A 17899-nucleotide genomic window follows, 5' to 3' on the forward strand; every position below is an offset into this window, starting at 1 on the left:
TCTTCCTTGTCACTATGGGTCACAACTTTCTCTGCCTGCTCATCCTGCCCATCTTTCACTTGACTTTTAATGACTTCTTAGTGTGAGGTCCTGCTTCCAGTACATACTGTCCCAAGCTTCAGGGGGTTCCAGTTGTTATGATGTAATGAGAGGCAGTTGCCTCACCCGCCTAGTCCTTTCTATGGTATGTAGATAACCCCAGACCAACTTCCTAATCTACCAGGCAGCAAAACTTTATGTGCAGTGGTTGTAAGCTCAGCACCCCCTCCCCAACCTGGGCTGCCACCACTCAAGGTTTCTTCCTGGTTCCCTGCTGGGGTAGGACATCCAAATCCTCCCTTAGCTCCTGCAAAATCCCCAATAGACTCCCTGTGACCTCCTCTGGCCAGCCATTCAGCCCTCTCACCAGACTGTGAGCTTAGTTCCAGAAGATGCCAGCACTGCAGCTGCTTTGGAGGCTGGGGGTAAGGGGGGTAAGTGTCTCCAGTGTAGCCTGCCTAGGGCTGTATCTGTGTTGGCCTGTCAGAGGGCTGGACTCTACTTCCAGCCTAGCTCCCCCTTCTGCCAATCTTACAAGGTATCTTTAGCTGGAAAATAATTTCAGACATCTTTTTGTGGTTCCTGTTGCTTCAGGAGTTGTTTTCTAGCTGGGTTTGGAGGTTTTTTATTTTTTTATTTTTTTGAAGTATTTGTGTCAGGAAATCTGAGTAGTTACTGCTTTTCATTTGCTATCTTGGCTCTGACTTCCCCTTTTCCCTTTTTCTAATCTCTTTGGGATACATAACTAGTAGTGGTATTACTGGGTCAAAGGGTATACATGGTTTTATAGCCTTTTGGGGATGGTTCCAGATTGCTCTCCAGAATGGTTGGATCAGTTCACAACTCTACCAACAGTGCATTAGTGTTCCAATTTCCCCTCATCTTCTCCAACATTTATAATTTTCCTTTTTTTTTTTTTTTTTGCCATATTAGCCAGTTGGATAGGAGTGAGGTGGTACCTCATGGCAGTTTTAATTTTCATTTCTCTAATCAGGAGTGATTGAAAACATTTTTCCTTATGGCTGTAGATAGCTTTAATTTCTTCATTTGAAAGCTGCCTTTTCATATCCTTTGACCATTTCTCAACTGGTGTATTATAAATTTGATTCAGTTCTCTATGTATTTTAGAAATGAAGCATTTATCAGAAAAAGTGGCTGTAAAAATTGTTTCTTAGTTTTCTGCTTTCCTTCTAATCTTGTCTATATTGCTCCTGCAAAACTCTTTTAATGAAATCAAAATGATCCATTTTGCATTTCATAGTATTCTCTATCTCTTGTTTGGTCATAAATTCTTCTCTCCATACTTCTTAGAAGTAAACTCTTCCTTCCTCTCCTAATTTGCCTAAGGTATCACCCATTATGTCTAAGTCATGTACCCATTTTGACCTTATTTTGTTATAGGGTGTAAGATGTTGGTTTATATCTATTTTCTGCCATACTATCTCCCAGTTTTCCTAACAGTTTATCTCAAATAGTTAATTCTTATTCACAGGGTCATCTTTTCACTGGACTGAAGCAGCATTGAGTTTTGGCAGTCCCCTGGGTGTCTGAACAACTATTTTGAAGGAATGCATTGCTCATCTCCTGGTGTGAGGAAAGAGCTAGAAAAGAGATCCTAAAAAATATCTGCTGGACTAACCCTGACCTGGTTACCACAGCAGTTGGGGATCCCATCCTGTTGTTGAAACAAAAAAAAAGTGTATGAAAGGGTTTTTTTTTTGTTTGTTTGTTTTGGTGAGGCAATTGGGGTTAAGTGACTTGCCCAGGGTCACACAGCTAGCAAGTGTTAAGTGTCTGAGGCTGGATTTGAACTCAGGTCCTCCTGAATCCAGGGACTGTGCTTTATCCACTGCACCACCTAGCTGCTCCCTCCACAGTGTCTTGATCTCTTCACCCTGTTCAGTTCTTTGCTCAGTTCACTGTCTATGAGCAATGACTGTCTGATATATATTATGCACTCATGGACTAACTCAATAGGCTCTTCATACAATCATATGTTATCGTCTGGACAAAAGTCATTCTTCTTCCAACTGTTATTATCCTGTTCTTATTGTCAAACAAAACTCTTTTGAGTGGTTATCTGTCTGAATCAGAGCCACTTATTGCTGCAATGTAAATGAGGGTTATTTTAATAAGTTCTAGAAAGTTTAAGACAGGACACTTGGTCATTTTCCTACATTTATATCCTATAAATGATTCCAAAGGCTAAATGGATAATTGTCTCATAAACCAGAATTCTTCTGAACTGGGGAAAAAAGGGGGAAAATATCCATGCACAAGACTTAAGTGTCCATATGAGATATATTAAATAATATTTTTTATAGACAGTAACAGATGGAATTGATGCTAAATTACTTAAAGTCTGTGTTGCTGTTGAGTGGCAACTCCAGAGATGTGTCCCCAGTTTTTCCCAATTTCTTTAGGAAAAAATCTCATTTTTTCCAAGTATTTGGCATGTTCATTTGCTTTTGTTGACTCCAAGCAGTGCTTAGTGGGCAAATAAGGCATAACTGTTTCTCTTTAAAGTTGTTTTTAAAACATGGCCAAATTTGAGCCTCTCATTAAATGGCCAGGGACCTGCTCTTAGATTTGAATAGCTTTCATACAGGGTAATGATGGTAAACTGGAAAGAATGCTGAAATTGAAGAAACTAACAGAATTTCAGGACCCAAGGCTCACTCTTGGGCTTTCAATTTCCTCATCTAAAAGATGAGGGGGTTTTAGCAGAAGACTGATAAAATCTTTTCCAGTTTTAAATCATTGATACCAAATTCTCCCTGAAGAGGCCATCATGAACTCTTAAAAAGAATGGCATAAAAAGATACCAAAATTTGTTCATGATCAGAAGTTCTTATTTAACTCTTGACTTTTTTCTGCCACTATGCTAACTCTAAAGCTTGCTGTAACAACAGTGAACAAGTTAACATTTGGCCAAAGCCTTTCATTCAGCATTTCATATTTTAGGCTGTTGGGTATCTAGGCAATTGATTATCAGGAAATTTTCCAGGGCTAGAATAGGGCCTAATAGCATCACAATGTAACCTGACTCTGTCCAGGTGAAGGAATTGCTTTCAGGCATTGCCATCTAAACCCCTGAATATCTCTTCCTTTTATCAGCTTTGCAGAATGAAGTCATTGATGTTCCTTCTGGTCAAAGACAATGATATCAAGGACTGTTAGAGAATGTCAAAGTCTATTAAGATGCAGTAGTTCTTCAGGGGACAGAAAATCCAAACAAAAGCCTGTTACCATTGTAATATGCAATAATTAGTTCATTTATATATGACTTTTTCTCTACATGTAAGTAAAAAAGAAAATTCCAGCATATTTTATTTTTTTTTTACTCAGTAAACAAAAATTTACAATGTGGATGATATTTGCCAGCTTCCTTTTTGAATAACTGTATTTCCTAATTTAAATAATCTTATCTAGGAATCCTAGTTAATACATTTTGGATTGTCTTTGGAAAAATGTGTGACCAGTCTAAAAGTCTGCCTTTTCTCAAAATTCTTTAATATTTAAAAATTTCCATTAAATTCCATAGTTCAATAGTTCCCCTAAAATATCCCTTTTGTTGTCATTGTGACTATTTTCTCCACTGAGGCAGATTGCTTTTCAATTCAATTTGATTTGAATTAATTAAATAATTTCTTACTAAACACCCAGTGTCACCTGACAGCAGAGCCAAAATGCTTGCTAAGTGTTGTTATGTTGCAACATATAATAAAATATAAATTACAAAGGCAATACACAATAAGAAATCTGGCTATAAAAAAAGATGTTCACACAGGGACATTGATAGCCCAATGAGTACCTCAAGAATGCTCATGTTATACGTTCCCTATCTTAAGAGAAAGCCAGACAACATTAGAAGAAACCCATGTAGTGGACTTGTGGGAGGACATGGATGGAAATTACCCTGGAAGAGCAGGCAGGGATGGGGTGCAATATGTATCAGTTGAGGAAACACTCAAATGGGTGCTATCAGTCATTAATTAGAGTATTTAAGTATATATAAAGCACTATGCTAGGTGTTGTTGACAAAAAGACAAAACAATAAACAACTCCTGCTTTCAGTAGTTACTATGCCCCGCCCCCAAAAAACCCCACCTCACTACCAGCCTTTTTGATGACGCGCTCTCTTACACTTAAGTAGGCTTGTCCAGGATGGCTAAGACACAGAGTCCATTATCTGGTTAACATTAAATATCTTTTCTATGTGAAAGGGCTTTCCAGAGCTTCTGCTCTTCTGAAATAGATTTTGAGAATGAGAACACCCTAATGAGGTGTCATGTTAAGACCTGAGTAGGGACAGGATTTTTATACCTCGTACAGATATGTTTTCTGTAAGACAGGATACATAACACAGAATGCAGGCTGCTTAAGTGAATGTTGTTCTGCAGTGATATATGTAGCTTATGTTTGAGATCCAGCCTTGGAACATTTAAAAACTAAATGGCTGATTATAAAGCACAAGCTATACCATATGCAAATAACCCCATTACCTTGATTTTCTGCAAGAGGTTGGCCAATATAAATTAATTTCCCTGTGATTATTCTTTTTATAAAAGCAAATGTGGTCATTAATGGATGTGAGCTATTAGGAAAGAAACAGCCAAAAGAAAATCAGAGAGATGACTATGCTAATGATGTTATAGCAGCAAGGGGAGCTGAGTAACCTGGAAAAATGCTATTGTTTTGTTTCATGATCTTACAATTTGTCGACTCTATTAGGAAAATCATCATGACTAAACATTCATTTCACTAAAGCAAAAGCCACTGATGTTCATTGGATAGATCTTAGACTTATTTTATAACTTTATGTTTTCAGAATTATTACAGCTCTTCTTGATGTTTCACATTTTCCCCTAAAAGATGTTTTAGGTTTCATATATGAAGCTTCTACAAGGTGAAATAGAGAATGCATGGCATAGAGGTTAAAGGACAAATCTGGAAGTCAGGAAGACCTGAGTTCAAGTTCTATTTCAGGTATACATAATAAATGTTTATCATGCCTTAATCACCTAATTTCTCAGAGCTTCAGAAAACTCTTTCCAACAATACATTATAGGTAAGTTTCCTGATTACATTAGTTGGAGTTACTGTACATCTTAGGTCTGTGTCCTTTCTGCTCCCCCAAACATCCCTTCTTTTCAAGGTAAACCAATGAGAGAAATTTGGAGGTTGTATAAACGAAGTTTATAGGGGGCAGCTAGGTGACACAGTGGATAAAGCACTGGCCCTGAATTCAGGAGGACCTGAGTTCAAATCCGGCTTCAGGCACTTGACACTTACTATCTGTGTGATCCTGGGCAAGTCACTTAACCCTCATTGCCCCACCAAAAGAAAGTTTATAACAAGTATTATATGTAATATTTTTAGAAAGCAAACAAACCAAACAATAGTTTGGTAGGATACATAGCAGGTATGCATGCACTCCATATACTCCTCTTTCTTTCTTTCTTTCTTTCTTTCTTTCTTTCTTTCTTTCTTTCTTTCTTTCTTTTTTTTTTTTTGCTAGGCAATGGGGGTTAACTGACTTGCCCAGGGTCACACAGCTAATAAATGTCAAGTGTCTGAGGCTGAATTTGAACTCAGGTCCTCCTGAATCCAGACCCAGTGCTTTATCCACTGCACTACCTAGCTGCCCCTCCATATACTCCTAAGGAAATTAAAAGCTCTAACACCTTTTTTTTAAAAACTTTTCATTGAAATGGGATGCCACCGAATGGGTACTTATGTATATAGTTCATCAAAAATTAAAATTTAGCTTGAATCTACAGCCTTAGTAACAGGGAAATCACAGAACTATCTGGCCATAATTTTCTATTGCTTCAGTTGGATATAATCTCTCTATGTAGAACAATTAAGGTAATTTATAATGCCGATTCTCTACAGTGAAGACGCAAAGAACCTGACCATAAAGGGACACATAGGAGGTATTGACTTTTATTCTCTTGGGCAAGGGGTGGGGGGAGTATATGCAGTTCTACATATAGATGCTGAGACTGCCTTAGCTAGACTTGTAAAGCTATAGAAGTATTTATTCTCCCCATTATGGGATCAGCTCAGAACTCAGCATATTTTTGTGGGGGTGGGGCAATGAGGGTTGAGTGACTTGCCCAGGGTCACGCAGCTAGTAACTGTCAACTGTCTGAAGCTGGATTTTAACTTAGGTTCTCCTGAATCTAAGGCCAGTGCTTGATCCACTGTGCCACCTAGCTCCCCCTGCAGAACCCAGCACATTAAGGTGGGGGAGAGATGCAAAGACTGACAGTCAGACACAGAGACAGAATGAAAGAGACAAAGACAGAAAGGCAGAGAGTTGGGAAAGTATGATTACAGTTAACATGATAACCTAAGTGTCTACCTTCTTCTCACCCCCTGCCCCCAAATACACATCTATGGACAATATGTCTTCTGCTCATTCCCAAGGGAGGCACTTATAAAAATGAATATCACACATGTTTTTTCCCATTCTCTTAAATAGCTTATGCACTGTGAGCTTTCTTAGTACACATTAGGAGAGACCAGACTGAAGAAATGAGCCTGTGATGAGTTTCTAATTCAGATTCATTGTCCAGCTGCATACCCGATTACATGCTTTGAGGATGCTCACCCTTCCTGAAGGGTGGCCTAATGGGGTCTCAGGCATAACGATTTGTACTTCCACATAGTTTGACAAAAAATTATGGTCAGAATGGTTTTGAAATGGTACTTCTGTCAAGCATGTAGACACTGACTATAAAAGATATTTAGTCTTGAAACATCCTTTCTATAAATCATTTTTATGCAATGTTTCAACTTATATTTCTGTAGTGCTTAGGTTAAAAATTGCTTACTTTCACACATATGACTTCATTTGGTCCTCACCACAACCTTGTGAGATGGATCAGGTAAGCACTATTATCCAAAATTTAGAGATGAGGAAACTGAAACTCAGGGAAGTTCAATGACTTGGTCAAGGTCACACAGTCAGGAAGTGGAAATTCAGACTGAAACTCTGAACTTAAAGACATCTACTCCAATTAAAAATTCTTCTGAAATATTTAATTAAATGGAATTCCTTTTTACATTGGAAATTGTCCAATATTGCTCATATACATTGGTCATTCATTTTGTGAATAGTGAAATGCTATCATATTAATAAAAATACACACATATATATGTATCTGTGCATTCACATACATATGTATGCATGTGTATATGTGCATACTTACATACATAGTTTCCAAATAATCTGTCCTGGTTTTTCTCTTCAGTTTGGAAAGCTGTATTTCCTCCTGGAATGGGAGAAAATGAGCCTTATATGTTCTCCATTTTCTGCTTCATCTTGGTTCTGCAATGGGGATAGTAAAAAAGGCTTGCCCATTTCTAAGACTTATTCCTTTAGTCATATGATAGAAGTATTATACTGGGGGGGGATACTTTTCCTATTCATTTTGGTGTAGAGAGTGAAAAAAAACTTGCAGAAATAAAAGTCCACTGAGACCAGGAAATGGTATGTTGGGTTTGGAAAAAATCTTTACTTCTTCGTCCCTTGCCATATCCATTTTTGTTCATTTCTCCTACAATCACTTAAATAGTCACTTTATGCTTTGGACTATATTACATTCTAGGGACAAGAATACAAAAATGCAATAGTCATTGCCATTAACGATTTTCAATACATTGGGATAATACAATCTATTATCAGATAAGGGAGGATCTCATGGGAGAACAGAAAAAGCACTGATTCTGGAGTTGGAAGACCTAGGTCCAAATACTTGTTTTCATCCTTACTTCCTACGTGACATGAGACAAATCAGTATTCCTTGCCCTTGGTTTCCTCAGTTTACAAATGAGAAGACTGAACTAAAAGGCACATGTGGTGCTCTATGTATCTAAGACAATGATCTTTTAAAATATATACAGGGGAAGCTAGGTGACACAGTGGATAAAGCACCGGCCCTGGAGTCAGGAGTACCTGAGTTCAAATCTGACCTCAGACACTTAACACTTACTAGCTGTGTGACCCTGGGCAAGTCATTTAACCCCAATTGCCTCACTAAAAATTTTTAAAAAAAAATTATATACAAAGTAAGGGCAGCTAGATGGCACAGTGGATAGAGCACTGGCCTTAGAGTCAGGAGGACCTGAGTTCAAATCCGACCTCAGACAGTTGAGACTTACTAGCTGCGTGATCCTGGGCAAGTCATTTAACCCCAATTGCCTCACCAAAAAAAAAAAAAATATATGACTAATGGTGAAATAGAAAGGATATATGAGACGAGCCTTGATACAAGCTATCAATTCTAAAAGGCAACATGTAAGAAGGGACGATATCCCAAGAATGTTCAAAGGCACTTAGGAATGAAAATTAAATGTCATGTTTCAGAAAGGGCAAGGAGTCTCTTGTGGCTGGAAGGGAGAGCACATGATGGGCCATAATATCAGAAAAAGCCTGGACACTGTAGATGGAGCCATTGTGAATGACTCTGGGGTGAGGTGTTTTAAAATTAAGGTATGATTAAACATTTACACATTGGGGTAGAGACAAAGCACTGGCTACAGATTTTTTTTAAATTTTCTAAATTTATACCTAGGATTTGCTTCTTATTACCTGTTTGACCTTGGAAAAATCACTTAACATGTCTGGATCCCTTTTCCATAATCTACAAAATAAGGTGGTTTGAGTAGATGACCTCTAAGTTCTCTTTCAATTGAATCACATGATGCATGTTTGAATCTGGGCTTTAAAATGTATAAACTATAGGTCTTTAGGCAAATCAATTAAACTCTTTGGACCACTGCTTCCTATAAAATAATAATTAAGAATAAATCTGGGGGCAGCTAGCTAGCACAGTGGATAAGGCACCAGCCCTGGATTCAGTAGTACCTGAGTTCAAGTGTGACCTCAGACACTTGACACTTACTAGCTGTGTGACTCTGGGCAAGTCACTTAACCCTCATTGCCCCGCAAAAAAAAAAAAATCTGGCAACTAACCAAATTTAAAATAAGTCCATGCTCTCTCTCTCTCTCTCTCTCTCTCTCTCTCTCTCTCTCTCTCACACACACACACACACACACACACACACACACCCCTGCATTTGTTATATTTGTTGATTATAATAAGGTTGTTGATCATCCAAGATATTATACCTGAAAGAACTTTTAAAATATTTACATAAATTATGTGCTTTCTATTTTTCTATCTATAGATTGACATAAAACCTATCACTGGAAACGAAGACCTGAATTTATAACTAGTTTGGTTACTTACTAACAAGTGATCCTGGGTCACTTAAATCATTTAACCTTTATGGATTCACTTTCTCTCTACTCATGGCTACTGTCCTAATTCAGGCTCTCATCACCCACCTGGACTGTTTAAATAGTCTTAAACCTGTCACTCCCTTTCTTAAAAAACAAAACAAAATAAATAACCTCCAAACTCCAGGGAATCCTTATTATTGTAGCCCTTTGCAATCTAGGTTTAACCTACCTTTCCATATTTATAATATACTTGATTCCCCTTCATGCTCTGTTATCTAGTCAAGTTGTCTTTCTTGATACTCCTTAGAAAACAAAACAAAAACAAAGTAAACACTACTAGATTTCTCATCTGCTTTTGCACACACTATCTGCCCCTAGGCTCCATACTACCCTGGTCCTGGAACACTTTCTTTCCATATTATCATCTTTTTTTGAATCTCTATTTTCCTTCAAAAATTAGCTCAAATGCCACCTCTTATGTGAGACTTCCTAATATCCAAATAGCCAGTGTTTCATACATATATATATATACATATATATATACATATATATATACATATATATATACATATATATACATACATATATATATATTTGTGTGTGTGTATACATGTGTATATATATGTTTATGTGGGTATGCGTGTATGTATGCTGTGGTAAAAATTATTTGTGGTAAAGATATATATCGGGAGGTTTAGCTGAATCATTTGAGAGATTGCGCATGCTACTGAAGCAGCTTTTGATGGACCTCCTTTTTTTGGGGAGGAGAACTTGAAGAACTTCTGGCACGTGGACTTAAAAAGTGAGGGCAGGAATGGAAGTTCTCTCTCTCTCTGGCGATGGAGCAGGATTGAAAGGAGTGCACGTGGTTTGGTGTTCAGTCTTTTCAGGGGTTCACGGTCTGATGGGCAGTTTGGGATTTGGTGAGTTTTATAAAGGAATAGACTAAGCTTAGATCTAAGATTATTCATTTGTATTTCTCCTTACTCATTTCCTTGATTGGTTTCAACTCTTGTTGTCTAATTAATTCCCAAGCAATAAAATAAAAAACTGATCCATCATAGATTAAAGCACAGTGGCTCCTTTTTCTTAAGGAAAGTTAAAGGGGGAGATTAATGCTCCATATATTCAATTTTTAATCTCACAATGCATATGTATATATTTGTGTACATATGCATATATATTGATATATACATGTCATTCCCACTACCCCATAAATTTAATCTCCTTGGGAGAAGGGACTGTTCCATGCTTTGTCTTGGTATCACCATTGCCTACTAGCACAGACTGGCATGAAATTGTCATTTAATGGCTTAATGATTGATTTATGATTTGATTCTTCTGGAAAATGGAGGTGATACTTTCTCTGCTTAATTGATAAGGTCATCATAAGTATCACTGGGATAACTGTTAATGAAAATGCTTTATAAATTACAAAGCTATATAACTTGATAGAAATGTTTATTTATCTAATGATTTTTTTTGCCTTCTACACAACAGACATTTTGATACTTAGTACCTTTGATAGAACACTTTGGCTGAGTGAGATAAAAAGTTTTATAAAATATGGTTCCTACCCTGAATGAGGGGCAATATAGCAAATAATTTCACATTTACAGATAATATTCACTAAGGGAAACATTTTGGCCAATAATTCTGTTCACAGGGTTAAAGGAAAAATGGATTTACTTGCAATCTTCCTTCTCTTTTCTTCTAAATACACATACAGTAATCACCAAGTTCAGATTGTTCAATTTGGTTTTGGTACCACCTCATCAGAAAAAAAAAATACAGCTTCATCCTTTTACAACTAAATAAAAGCAATACACCTGTTATGCTTTAGTCAACTAAGGATGACCACTAATAGATATAAAAAACAGTCATATCACTTGGAATATTCCACATTAAAATTTTTAAAGTTTGAATCTAATTAATTTCAGCCTCATTTAAAAAATTGCTTGTTCAAAACAGATTGATCAGAAATGGAAAATAGTTATCAATGTACTAGAGAATAAATACTGTCTGCAAAAATATTTGGAAGTATGATATCCCAAAGCTCCCCATCACTGAACACAAAATAGATACTGGAGAGATTTCATTCAGGGATATTTTTAAATGAGTCTCTGCATTATTTGTGAAATTGAATTAGATGATCTCAAAATTCCTTTACCTCCTATGGTTAAAAAAAATTCTCTAAGTTTCTATGCATTTGCTTCTAACCAAGGAAAGTGCTTTGAAAACAGTTAATGCTGATAGATTTTCTTTAGTTTGACCTTCTTTGCCTCATTTTAATCTTTGGGGCTTCACTTTTTATTTTAGAATCAAAGGAAGAATTAGTCATTAAATAATCGCATTATTATGTAATAAATATGTAATAATTATGTAATAAGCATCACATAAATTATATTATACAATAATAATGTAAAAATGGCATATCCTGGGATAAGGTTACTATGTTTTTGTCTTTGTCAAGAAGATAATTTTCAAGTTACTATAAAACAGATATTGGATTTTTTGTATTTTCTAATATCTAAAGGGATAGGCAAATAACCTTTAAGTAATTCCTATTAAATAGCTATGCAATGCCAATATTTCAGAGATTTATGATTTCCTTTAGAAACTCTATTCATCAGCACAGATTTCATGGCTTCCAAAATGTAGTCCTTAATCCTTAGAATATTGCTTGAAAGTTGAGGAAATTCCTGTTGGTGAAACAGCTAACAAGCATAAGAACAAAGGTCAAGTACTCTAACATGCCATGATTCCTTTATGCAGTGTCATTATAATTAATGAAGAATGACCATCATCTTGAAGGCCATTCCTGAAAGCAGCCTAGAAATAGTGGATGGATAGCCAGCCAGCCTTAGAGAGAGTTTAGATCCTATGTGGTAGCTGTGAGAGCATGGGCAAGTCATTTACTATCATTATTATTGCTTTTATTTTATTTTTTTTTTGGGGGGGAAGAGCAATGAGGGTTAAGTAACTTGCCCAGGGTCACACAGCTAGTAAGTGTCAAGTGTCTGAGGCTGGATTTGAACTCAGGTCCTCCTTAATCCTGGGCCAGTGCTTTATCCACTGAGCCAACTAGCTGCCCCCAAGTTATTTACTATCTCAGGACTCTATCAGGGATACTCTAAAAAGAAATGCTGATCTGTATCAGTGGAAGTATTTCCCACAATCAGAGATCTGGAAGTTACTCCTCCCATTTAAATTCTAGGTCTGAACACACACATATGCATGCACATACACACACAGTGTATGGACTGCAGTGGACTGCCTGGAATCAGGAAGAACTGAGCAAGTCAGTTAACCATTGTTTACTTCAGTATCTCATCAGCAAAATGGGAATAGCAACAGCATCCACCTCTCACAACTGTTGTAAGGATAAAACGAGATAATAATTGTAAAGTGCTTAGCATACTTGGCATATAGTAAGTGCTATATGAATTTTAGCTATTATGATCATGACAAAGATAGTGATGTGTGTAGAATATGAATTCACCCAATGCATATTAATGCCTCTCCTATAACTATAGACACAGTTTGACCAATTTTTCTGGGTCATGTTGAAGTGAGTTTATGTGTATATCAATACAGATATCTCTATAACAATCATATGTATCAAATTAAGGTGTAAAATATAGATGATTTTATTATAATATTAAATGTGACTGATCTGTGATTATTAAAACATTAAAATCTTTAAATTCTGAAATACTCTGAAGGAAATCTTACAATTTGTATATCAGTACGAAGAATTTTTGTGGGAATGAAAATAGGTGTTTTTTTATGCTCACTTGTGGGGGTAATTTTGTCTTATTTTGTTTCTTCTTTATTGTTAATGCAGATGATAATATTGAAGAGAAGCATCTGTACCAGCAAGGTGATTGAGAATATTCCATGTGTAAAGGTTTTGCCTCCCCCCCTTTCCCTTGCCCCAGACAAATCTTTAATAAAATAATAGAAACCAATGAGAGCCAAACTACCTTTCTCGCCTGGAATTTTCTCCTAAGCAATATATGATGCTGATTGCTTCTGAGTAACATTGTAAACCCCCCATAAGGTACCTAATAGTGCAGTACTAAAGCTTCAGTCATTCTATATCAATTCTCCAGATTGCCAAATTACAGGACGCAGTAGGACTGGTTAGATGCTGCAGTCGCTGATGAGAGCAGGACTAAAGCTATCATAATTTTGGTCCTTTCAAATAAATTATTTAGAATATAACATCAAAATTATAAATTTATGCCAGAGAGAAGCTTACAACAAACAAGTTATTAAGGCTATTGCTAGTATAGCTCTAACTAGGAAAATCATAGCTACTTTGCAGAGCTAGTTTCTATTAAACAAGGCATATCATTTTGCAAAATGCTCTTGCCAAGCTAAAATTTTCAATTTGCATAAAATTTTGATCTCCCTGTCTCTGAGCCTTATCTATGTGTGTGCATTATTAGACATTAGCCTTGGGAAGTAATGGCTAATCAGAAATTATCTTGATTTCCTTAATCTACACTAGCACTTAGGATGATGTTGGAAGTATTTCTTACTGGTAAGTTGAGAATGCCTTTAGCTCAATCTTTATTGTAGATTTGTTTTTAATGACAAGGCTCTGAGAATAGCCTTTCGTGTGATAAAATTCTCATTTCCTCTCCTAAAATAAAGGTTCAGAGTAAAGACACAATTTATATCCCACAAGTAATACGGAAACTTGGCTCGTTTAATTTTTCTTAATAAATATAGCAATGGATATGAAAAGCCCATTGGGAAAACTGACTAATCCCAACTAAGAATATGGAAAGCCTTTTTTTTTCTTATGTACATTTCCAATCATGAAACAAAACAAAGTTTTTATATACAGGGCGTCCCAAAAGATGTTGTATGCTTTTAAGCTTTAATAGATTTAATAGCTAGCAATGAGTGAGCCAAACAGGAGACGATAGAACATGATTAATGCAAATAAGACTTTTGGGACATGTATTTAGTGTTTGACTAGAATTATAAATAATCTTTGTTCCATTGTCCATTACAGGATGTATTTTATTATCCTGATTATCATTAATTAGGTTTTATACACACATAAAAGGAATGAAGTGGGACTCGTGATGGAGGTAATCAATAAATATTATCATAGCCCAAAATGTGACAGGACTTTGGTTGGGCTGAATTCAGATTTATTGAGTTTTTTGTAGGTATCATGAGCAAATCACTGTGCCAGATGTGAGACTATATGTAAACAGATTCAATGCATTGTCCTTTCCCTCTTGGAGCTTGGAATCTATATAGGAAGAAAAAATACGCATGCATGTATGGAGAAGAGTGTTAATAAAGAAAGAATTACATTTAAAAAAACCTCGCATAATCATGTACTGTAGTTGTTTTTTGACATTGAGAAAATGAGAGGAAGAAAGAAGTAGACTTGCTGGTCAAATTAATTAAATTCTATTTCATATTTGCAAACCACTAAGATTAATTTTTTTCCTATAATCTCCTGTGTGGTCCAATCATTTCTTTTCTTCTCTTTTTGTTAACTTATCCTTTTTCCATCCTTTTCTCTTTGCCACAATTTTCTAAGGAAATTAAGGGGTTACTCATCTCCCCAAAACCCAAATAAAGATTTGGACCCAGGAAAGGATAGCCACAATTAGTTATGTAAGTGAATCACCGTGACCCTTTTCCCCCACCGCAAAATCTGGACTAGTGGGTGAAATTGTCTGAGTGTGAGGTAAAAAAAGACTTGCCATTTATTTTAATGCCTTTACTGCTGTATCTCAGAATCCTGGATCAAGAAATGGCAATTTTCAATTATAACAAAAAAGAAAAATGTTGGATGTTTGAAGGGATATGGAAAAACTAGGATGCAAATTCACTGTTGGTGAAGTTGTGAACAGAGCCACCAATTCTGGAGAACAATTGGAACTATGACAAAAGAATTATAAAACTGTGTGTATTTTTGATCCAGCAATACCATTGCTAAGTTTATATCCCAAAGATATTCCCAAAAGAGAAAAAAGACCCATTTGTAAAAAAAAAACAAATAAAACTATAGCAACCCTTTTTGTGGTGGCTAAGAATTAAAAATCAAAGGAATACCCATTAATTAGGACAAGCTGTTTTATATGATTGCAGTGGAGTATTATTATGCTATGAGAAATAACAAACAGGATGATTTGAGAAAGGCCTGAAAAGACTTATATGAACTGATGTATAGTGAAGTGTACAATACCAGGAGGACATTGTGCACAGTGACAACAATATTGTTTGATGAAGAACTGTGATAATTATTTTCAGCAATAAAATGATCCAAGACAATCCCAAAGGACTAATGATGAAGCTTCTTCTTCACCTCCTAAGAAAGAACTGATATTGATTGAACATAGACTTAAGCATTGTGTTTTTTGCTTTCTTTCTTTTTTTTCTTTTATTCAAGTTCTCTTATACAAAATGACTAATATGGTAATGTTACACATAGGTAAACATGTATAATCTATATCTGATTGTTTACTGCTTCATGGAGTGTGGAGGGGAGGGAGGGAAAAATGGATAGAATTTAGAATGCAAAACTTTAAATAAAAAAAAGTTTATTAAAAAAATAGAAAGAAATGTGGGGCAGCTAGGTGTCACAGTGGACAAAGCACCAGCCTTGGATTTAGGAGGACCTGAGTTCAAATCTGGCATCAGACACTTGACAATTACTAGCTGTGTGACCCTGGAAAAGTCATTGCCCCACAAAAAAAAGGCCATTTTAAAAAATAAAGCATATACTATATTTATTGTAGAGGGAGAACATGGAGGAATACCAAAGAAGCTTAAGTTCTAATCCAGTTCTATGTCCACAGAGCTATGTAAACTTGGGTAAGTCACAACATCTCTGGGCTTCACATTTATTTAATTGTAAAATCAGGGAATTAGAATAGTTGATCTCAAAATATCTTCATATCTATGAGGTTTTTGAACTTTAAGAAAAATATACTATGGTCTTCAGTTTTTTGCTACTTTTATTTTCAGTTTGAATTTCTCATATTCAAGAATGAAACTGAAATGAGAGTGATTAGCAGGAAATTACTTAATGAGAATCACTTCCTTGTGCCCCCCAGATGCTTAGGACATCCTATAGTACTCTTTCCTGACCCATTATTCCTGGGTTAACCTCAGATTTAGGGAGAATTACATAAGTAAGAAAAAAGTTGTCTTTGTATATGGGGGGGGGGTTGAAAGGGGGAACTAAAAAGACCACTGTCTAATCAACAGTCATATATATATGCAATATTCTTTGCCTTGAGGAGGTACTTATTTTTCACAGTGTTTATTACTCTTTATTTCTTTTAAATTTTGTTGTTGTTGTTGCATTAGACTTTCATCCTTCAATTTATAAGTGAATTCAACAATGTGTTTATTCCCTCCAATGGTAGAAATCCTTACCCACTAATCGTTCACAACCTATGCAACTCTTCTCCTGTTCTTAATATTTCACATGTAGTCATTGTGATGGAAGCCTTTTCTAGAGCTCTTGATATCACAGGGATATGAGTAAGAGAGCTGGCTGGTCCACTGGTTATCTCACTCTTATTTCATTATTGATGAGAATTATAGAGGTGTTTATTAAATAAAAATTACATCATCTGTTCATACTTGCAAGATGAGATAGTTGTCCATCGGAGAATAAGTAGTTATACTACTATTGGAACTGAAATCATATCAGTAGACATTCTTTCTCTAAATGTAATCAGAAGACAAAAGGAAATTGCAGCTAAATCAAAAAAAAGGGCTTACAGTTTCTTGAAGAGGCATATTAATATGTGCATAGGCACATGATATTTGAATACAGTTATGTATTCAAAGTTTTATTAAGGTAAAATTTAGTAGTTGGTTCCAATGAATTTATTGTCCAAATAGGGACCCCCTTTCTCTCTCTCCATGTAAATGTATGAAATAAATATATGTGTCTATATACATAAACATAAATGTTCACATGTATGTATAGGCTTAGTTATTTTACTATGTTTTCAAAGTCAACAATAAACATAATTTAATGGGAAGCTTGAACATCTTATATTGCAGTGTTCAAGATAAGCAGTTTTAAAAAGAAAAGCAAAAAAAGACTCCATGAGAATAATTATACTGAATGCAACAGCATCTGTTGTAGGGATAAGGAGATAAAATATACTACAAAATATTTGATAGTGATTTCTAAATGAAATAAATCTATAAGTCTGACTTGGTTACTTCAAATGCAAAGGTATATATAGGGGAATATAGTGAAAATATGTTGGAAAGTAAAGAGCGATAAATGAAAGAGCAACAAGACTGGCATACTATACAGAAGTATTTCTCACACACATACAGATAAACATACATATACAAACACACACATGCACAGAGATAATGAATACTTTTCTTAAAAGAAATTCAAGAGGTTTCATAAACGGCAAGCACCATATAACATGAAAAACAATTCTATTTTAATATAATGGAAAAAGAAGTTCTTCATATGGGAATCATTTCTGAGACAGCAATATTACTTACAGCTTACTTGTTAGGACAAAGATCTAAATCAATATGAAAATTAGAAGAAAAAATAGATATTTCATGTATTTGAGTAAATGG

Source organism: Dromiciops gliroides, chromosome 5 (assembly GCF_019393635.1).
Source record: "Dromiciops gliroides isolate mDroGli1 chromosome 5, mDroGli1.pri, whole genome shotgun sequence".
In the NCBI taxonomy this organism is placed as follows: domain Eukaryota; kingdom Metazoa; phylum Chordata; class Mammalia; order Microbiotheria; family Microbiotheriidae; genus Dromiciops; species Dromiciops gliroides.